The sequence below is a fragment of the Octopus bimaculoides genome, chromosome 3 (genome assembly GCF_001194135.2).
Source record: "Octopus bimaculoides isolate UCB-OBI-ISO-001 chromosome 3, ASM119413v2, whole genome shotgun sequence".
NCBI lineage: Eukaryota > Metazoa > Mollusca > Cephalopoda > Octopoda > Octopodidae > Octopus > Octopus bimaculoides.
The window spans coordinates 161,410,203-161,417,741 of record NC_068983.1 but is presented as its reverse complement, the minus strand read 5'-3'; the positions used below and the strand labels follow the sequence as shown (position 1 = coordinate 161,417,741).

General features: G+C 38.9%; 1 non-coding gene across 1 annotated transcript; it reads right to left on the bottom strand.

Moving 5' to 3' along the window:
* Positions 1-251: 251 nt before the first annotated feature.
* On the bottom strand, positions 252-322 carry Trnag-gcc (transfer RNA glycine (anticodon GCC)). Its single transcript has one exon. It is a non-coding gene; the product is annotated as a tRNA-Gly (tRNA).
* Between the last annotated feature and the right edge of the window lie 7,217 nt (positions 323-7,539).

Genomic DNA, 7,539 nt, shown 5'->3' with positions numbered 1-7,539 from the left:
CCAATCGATTAGATCAACCCCAGTATGCAACTGATACTTAATTTACTGACCCCGAAAGGATGAGAGGCAAAGTAGACCTTGGCAGAGTTTGAACTCAGAACATAGCTACATATTGATATTATCAATTATTTATCCTGCCATTAATTTATTGGAACAGGCGTGAATGGTAGATTTCTCATTTTAATGCTCTTGATTTTTTAATTTTCCTAACTAATAATAAAAAAAAAAAAACATTATTCAAAAAGATATAGTGCATCGGCCGGGAATCGAACCCGGGCCGCCCGCGTGGCAGGCGAGCATTCTACCACTGAACCACCGATGCAAGCGACAGCTGTAGTCTTATCGTTGTTATTTATTACTTGAAAATAATTGCTTACGCATCAGAATAATTTTATATTGTTACCACCAAATATTTCCATTCGTTGATATTTCGTATGTTACTAGTTCCACAAAACGTAGTCGGTTGAATACATCCTTATATCTTTTTCATAAAAACTCGCCGGTCGTCACTATGTTTTGCAAGAGACATCTTTTAGAACATTGTCATTTTATAAGATTTCGCAGGCAAATTCTTAACTTAGCATAAACATTTACTTAGATGAAAGAAAATTATCGGAGAACTTTCTTCTAATTCTTCCAAATCTTTCTGCTAAAACTATTGAAACCATTTGTAGGGAAGAAAGAGGGGGAAAAAAGAACAACATCAACAATGCAGCACCAAGCGCTTCAACTGATCGCACACCACAAGGTTCAACGGAAACTACTGACGCAAGCCAGTACGCTCGCAGCATTACCACCTGACACCCTCAGTAAGGCGAAATGCCGACGACGACAAGAACTTCGCGGTTAGTGGTCCAGTCCCTCCGAACGTCTCAAACGCCACAGGTCGGAAGAGATAGTTCACTGTCAGTTCTCAGTACTTCAGGGTTTTCTTCTGTTCTGCTACGGAAGCAGTGACCCTCTTATTTACTGGAGCATCCAAGATGTGGGAGTAAGTAAAAGAGGGTAAGACCATCTGGTCTCTTTCCATCACTTCTGGATAACTCCATCGGCTCCAGAATGGAGGGGATATTAATCCGAGCGAGGGCCTGCTTAATGATTAGGTTTAGCTCGGTGTAACGAACGAAGCGACCAGCATTTAGGCGGCAAGACAGACCGTGAAGATCTGTGGGGTCAAGGGGCCAACCACATTGGTCTTAGTACCCTACAAACGCCAGCTCCCACTTTGAGTGCGATGGAGATGCGAAGTTCCTCTAGACCAGTGGTTCACAATCTTTACACTACCAAGGATCCCTTTGATTTAAATGAGTTTTCCCACGGGCCCCATGATATTGAAAGGCCTGTCAGCTTAACATGCTGACAGACCCCCCAATACTACCAGGAGAACGCGGACCACAGGTCCCGAGAATTTTGCACTAGCTGAAAGTTGGCGACATCTTGAAAATTGATCAGATTGATCAAAGAGAGAGTTGAAAGTGGCACCTGAACGCAGATTGTTCCGTCTATCCTGGGCTGTAACAGGAACTGACAAACCCCGCTCTCGCCACTGTAATAGAGCTTCATCTATCTCCCTGTTGGAGAGGAGAGGATATTGCCTACCTAAGGGGAGCAAGCATGGACGGAGGAAAGAAAACAGGGTAGAGATAGAGACGAGCACTTGTGTATGCGCGCGCGCGCGCGCGCGTGTGTGTGTGTGTGTGTGTGTGTGTGTGTGTGTGTGTGTGTATACACGCCAGGCTTCTTTCAGTTTCCGCCAACTAAATTCACTCACAAGGCTATGGTCGGCCGAAGCTATAATAGAACTGAACAGAGAGCCATTAAGATGTGAAGCAAAACTTCAATCTCTTACCACACAGCTTAGCTATGCGGTAAGAGATTGAAGTTTCAAAAAAGCATTTCTTGTTTTCTCTCGTAATCTTAATCACCATATTTTTAAACGTGGAATTACAAAAAATAACCAATAAATCAAGAAAATAAAAGGAAGCAAAAAAGTTAAAACCAAAATAACTTGTTGATGGGATGTAAATAAAAAATTTTAAAGGCTTTTTTTTTAAAAAAAAAGAAGAAAAATTCGTTATAGGAGTCCAAAGAGATTTTTGAAAAAGAAAAAGTTTAAATGGGAAAACTACTACTACTACTACTACTACTACTACTACTACTACTGCTGCTACTACTACTACTACTACTACTACTACTACTACTACTACCACCTCGCCCCTACAAATACATGTTTTTTCTTCAGGCAACCCTCAATCAAAATGTCTTTCAATACACTGCACCAAGAATCTCAGAACTCTCTCCACCCCTATTAGCTTTGGTGGGTCCTCAGTTTCATGTTGGGTCACTAATAATAACATCAATGTAGCTGAATGACGCTCTTCGGGCACCGTACGGTGCAAAAGTTTCCAAAGTTTGACTTTGTGTTCAGTGTGAGAAGTGTGAACATCAAGCCTATTCTGTGTTGAGTAACCACAGTAGAAATGTGTCCATAAATCTATACTTTGGTCTTGTGCTCAGGCCATGAGATATTTCGATTGATAGCATCGTTAGAACGTTGGCTAAAATGTCTTGTGGCAATTGCGCCGAGTTTTACTTTCTGAGTTCAAATCCCCCCGATGTTAAAGTGGCCTTTTTTTTCTTCTTCCGAGGTCGATAAGATAAATTACCAGTTAAGAACTGCAGTCGACATACTCAACTGACCCTCACTCGAATTCCTGGCTTTACATCTCCGTTACAAGCAATTATTACCTCCGCCAAAGAAGGAGGTTATGTTTTCATCGGCGTTGGTTTGTCCGTCTGTCTGTGCGCAAAATAACTCAAAAAGTTGTGAACGGTAATGACACAAGGAACAGATGATGAAATTTTGGTAGTGATCCGGGAATTTCTATGGATTCTTGAAGGATTTTTCATTTGTTATATTTACTTTACATGAAATATTACAATGTTACGTTCTTTGATTATCTCCCTTGAAAACACGTTCATCGTTTCAATGTAACCTATGGTGGCGTTGCTGTTTCCAAAGTTTATTTTCGTTTCTCTATTAGTAATTTTACTCACGTATCTATCTTAAAATGAGCTGCTTGGCGGAGGTCTGCGGAGGATGACATGACAAGCCTTGACTATTGGGATCGATTCAAAAAGCTCAGGCTTTGCTCCCTCCATATCATGTGAGCTCTATATCATCTGTATGATGTGGAAAATATTCCATCAACATTGCCCATCTTTAAAATTCGTCCGAGGGTTGGCTCCCGTACCATTCGTCCACTACAGAAATGTTCGTGTCGTATCACCTCAATTGGCCCTGCTCTCTTCAACATCGTGCCAGACACACATAAAGTAGGAAAGTAACTTCACGGCATTCAAACGATACCTAGATGATTACCCCCAACAAATACTAGATAAACCACCCACACCCAAATATGTCTCTGAAAACAATAACCCTCTGCTTGAATGGGCTACGGTTCCCCAGAACTGACTGTGTATCTCTTTCATGTGGTGCTATTAAATTAGACATGGCCTGAGTCAACTTCGGCCGAAATTTATCTAAGTAATCTAATCTATGCTGTAACCTTTTAATCAAAGCATGACAACGTGGGTAGAGGTTGATATCTTAACATTTCTGATGGTCTTAAGTATAAAAATAATTATTAAAGATTATATAGAACTACATTCAGAGTATGTCTATAAGCTATTGTGTTTAGACCTGGTTTCTTTCCTCAAACTGTTCCGTTTTGTAGATGCAATTTTTAATTTTTGATAAAGCATTCTGCAATTAGAAAAATCAAAAATCTTCAACAATCTCGGTCTCATAAGTATCGGATAATGGATTTTCAACTGTGTAAAGAAACTGATCGTAGTTTTGACGGTGACTGTGGTGAAAGCAGAGACAGTGCTGATGATGACGATGGTCGAAATAAGTATGGAAGGAGGTTATGTTTTTGCCGGCGTTGGTTTGGGAAATTGGGCGATTTTCAGCATGCGTGTATATGGGTGGAAGTGAGCTGCTTGTCGGAGGTCTGCGCTCTCTGAATGCTTTTCTAGTTGTTTTTATTGCAATTCTCCCGAGTTTTGACGTTTTCGGTTTCCTGTATCATGTCTTCCTGCCCTTTGGAGAGGCAACACTTTCCACAACATATGCAATGTTTTGAATGTGGCCACCAATTGTGTACTTCCAACGAATTCTTGGTTTTAGTGTTATTTTCGAATGCACCAGTCATGATGGGTAGGTAATACACTTATTCTTGAGTCTCTGTGCATGCACTCCACTTCAATTACCTGGTCTTGATACCTTTCAACGTATTCATTTTCTTTCTCTGCAATGTTCTGATTTGCAAGTACTGCTATATCAATGAAGATCCAATTTTTTTCTTTTTGTCTCTTTCCGTAGGAGAGTAATATCTGGTCGATTGTATTGCATCTTCTTTCAGTATAGGTTATTATACTCCGCATAAGTTTCACCAGATCGTTTTTCTACGGCTAGCAAAGTTTGGTGTTTTTACCACTTGCCTTACATTCTAACGCATACCTCCTGCACATCTTCCAGTCTAACCATTGTGCAATATCATCATGGCGTCTTCTGTACTCATTATGCTGTTAGAAAAGACGGGAAGTACCAAGGAATTGTTAGATTCTCGGTAGGTTTTTCAGTTCCTCGGTAGCTGGTCAGACTGACGCGACAGGTGTTCTAATAAAAAAAAATTCCGAGTATGCATCTCTAGGAAACACATGAGTAGGGAGGAAAATTCCATAAGCTTGATGCCCTACAAAGGGAGGAAGGGTTGAGTACTGTGGTTAGTGCGAAGTCTCAGAGAGGAAACAGAATGAGTCAGAAGGAAGAGATTGCATGAGCTTAAATAGGGGGTGGCAATCAGCAAGGTATTTCTGATGAACAGATGCAGTTGTAGTAATGGTAGAATCGGTAGAGTGAAATGACAACGTGTCTCTAATCGAGACGTTGCACAGGGTGGGGCAGAGAGGATGGGCGTTTTTTGAAAAAAATCTGATTTTTTCTGTTTATGGAGAAAATGGAAAAATAAGAGCGAATATTTATTTTATGAGTGATGAGTATTAAGTCTATAAAATTGTGCATAAAGTATATATATATAACGTGCATTATGTAATCATCGTATTCCAATTTCCTTCACTTTAGTTAATTAGTTGTTTGATAAAATAGTTAATTTATTAGTTGCTTACTTGGTTAATTATATAATTAGTTGCTTACTTAATTAATTTGATGCGTACAAGCTAAATTAATTAGTTGCTCCTAAGCTAAATTAGTTAATTAATTAGTTGCTTGTATAATTAATTGGTTAGTTAATTAGTTGCTTGCTTAATTAATTAATTAGTTGCTTGCTTGCATAATTAGTTAATTAAGTAATCAGTTGCTTACTTGCTTAATAATTTAGTTAACTAATTAGTTTCATGCTTGATTAATCAATTAGGTAAGTAATTTGTGGTTTGTATGCTTAATTAATAAGTTATTTAATTTGTTGCCTGTTTGCTTGCTTGCTTAATTAGTTAGTTAACAAATTAGCTGCATGCGTGCTTAATTAAATAATTGTGGCTTTATTACTTAATCAGTTAGGTAATTAGTTGCTTGCTTGCTTAATTAAAGTGTTTTTTTTTCTAAACTGTTTTTTTCTCCTCCGTTACTTAGCCCGTCTGTAACGCTTTCATGTGATTAGTTGAAGGGAAAGGCGAAGAGCAAAAGAAAAAGGAGAGAGAAAAAGATGGTAAGGAGAAGAGGGGGAGAGAAAGAGGGGTAGTGCAATGTATTAAGTTTATAAAATTGTACATAAAATATATAAGCTGTATATATAAAGTGCATGAAGTAATCATATTCCAATTGTCTTCACTTTTCAGTGATTAGCAGACGACTGACTATCTTTTGATACAGACACAACACAGACTACGCTTTCAGGTATTTTGGATAAAGTTTTCAGAAATAGCTGAATAAGTTTACCATTAATTCTGTGAAATATTCACGGGCCCCACTAGTTCATCTGAATATTGTAACTACTTATTCATTCAGATGATAAGACTGAGAATATCTAGAAGTATTAATTGACTCAGAAGTAATCTTATTTCAAAACATATATTAAGTGTCCATAATCCTTTCTACTAAAGACACAAAGCCCGAAATTTAGTGGGAGGGGGCGAGTCAATTAGATCGACCCCAGAATGCAACTGGTACTTGATTTATCGATCTCGAAAGGATGAAAAGCAAAGTCGACCTCGGCGGATGCTGAACTCAGAACGCAGCGGCAGTGCGATCCCCTGACCAGACATCGGAAACCGGATATTGTCGTGGTGAATAAAAAAGAAAGAACATGCATGATAATCGACATAGCATGTCCCGTTGACCACAAGATCAATGTGAAAGAAGAGAAAAATAAACAGCTAAGAAGTTAGCGTATTAATATTATTGATAATAATAATAATAATAATAATAATAATAATAATAATAATAATAATAATAATAATATGAATGACGGGGAAGAGGCTCTAAGAGTGGATAGAAGAAACAGGCTTGCAGAAGCACATAGAATACATGCGTCTCGCCTGCTTATTAGGAACAGCGAAGATCATTCGAAAGTTCTTGGATGGTTGAGGTCAAGTAAACCCACCTAAATTCCATCATAGGGGTGAGAAGCAAAGCAGTTTGAAATAATCCATTCTAATATAGGCACAAGGCTTGAAATTTTGGGGAGAGTGATAGTCGATTACATCAACCCCAGTACATAACTGGTACTTATTTTATCGACCCCGAAAAGATGAAAAGCAAAGTCAACCTCGATGGGATTTGAACTCAGAACGTAAGGACGGACGAAATGCCGCTAAGCATTTTTTCCGGCGTGCTAACGATTCTGCCAGCTCACCGCCCTGAATCAGTTCGAAATATTATTAATAATAATAATAATTTTCATCGTCGACTAATAAAGCGTCACCCGAGGTGAGCCACCCCTATCGCCCTAGCTACGCTACTGATTTATCTCAGAGAGTTCTGGAGTATTTTTCACGAGAGATGAACGTCCAGGAAAGGTGTTGACCACCTGGTTTATGAAGGGAAAACGAGTCGAGGTGTTGAAAGAAAAACAGAAATATGTGCAATGTCGGTGGCGTGGATAGCCATGTCGGACCGTCTAGGTATATACGTAAAAATATTGCTGTGCCGTCAAGGGTCATAATACTCTCTGAATGAGAAAGGCTGTTTCCATTGGCATAGGTGTATCTTATGACAATAATGGGCCCTCTAATCTATGCCATATCTGATACTCTCAGTAATGGACGCTGTGTACTGGATATAAAACGGACATGTCCAAGCTGGATATAAACGGACATGTTCAAAGGGACATGTCCAAAGGGACATGTCCAAAGGGACATGTCCTAGCTGAATAAGTAATTTTTAAGAAATCAACGAAAATATATTGATAGAGTGTCAGTAATGCACCCTCCCTATCCCTGGGGTCTGGGGAAACAATTGAATTTGTGCCATGTCAAAAGAAATCTAAACTTTTCAATAAAATAAAACTAAATCAA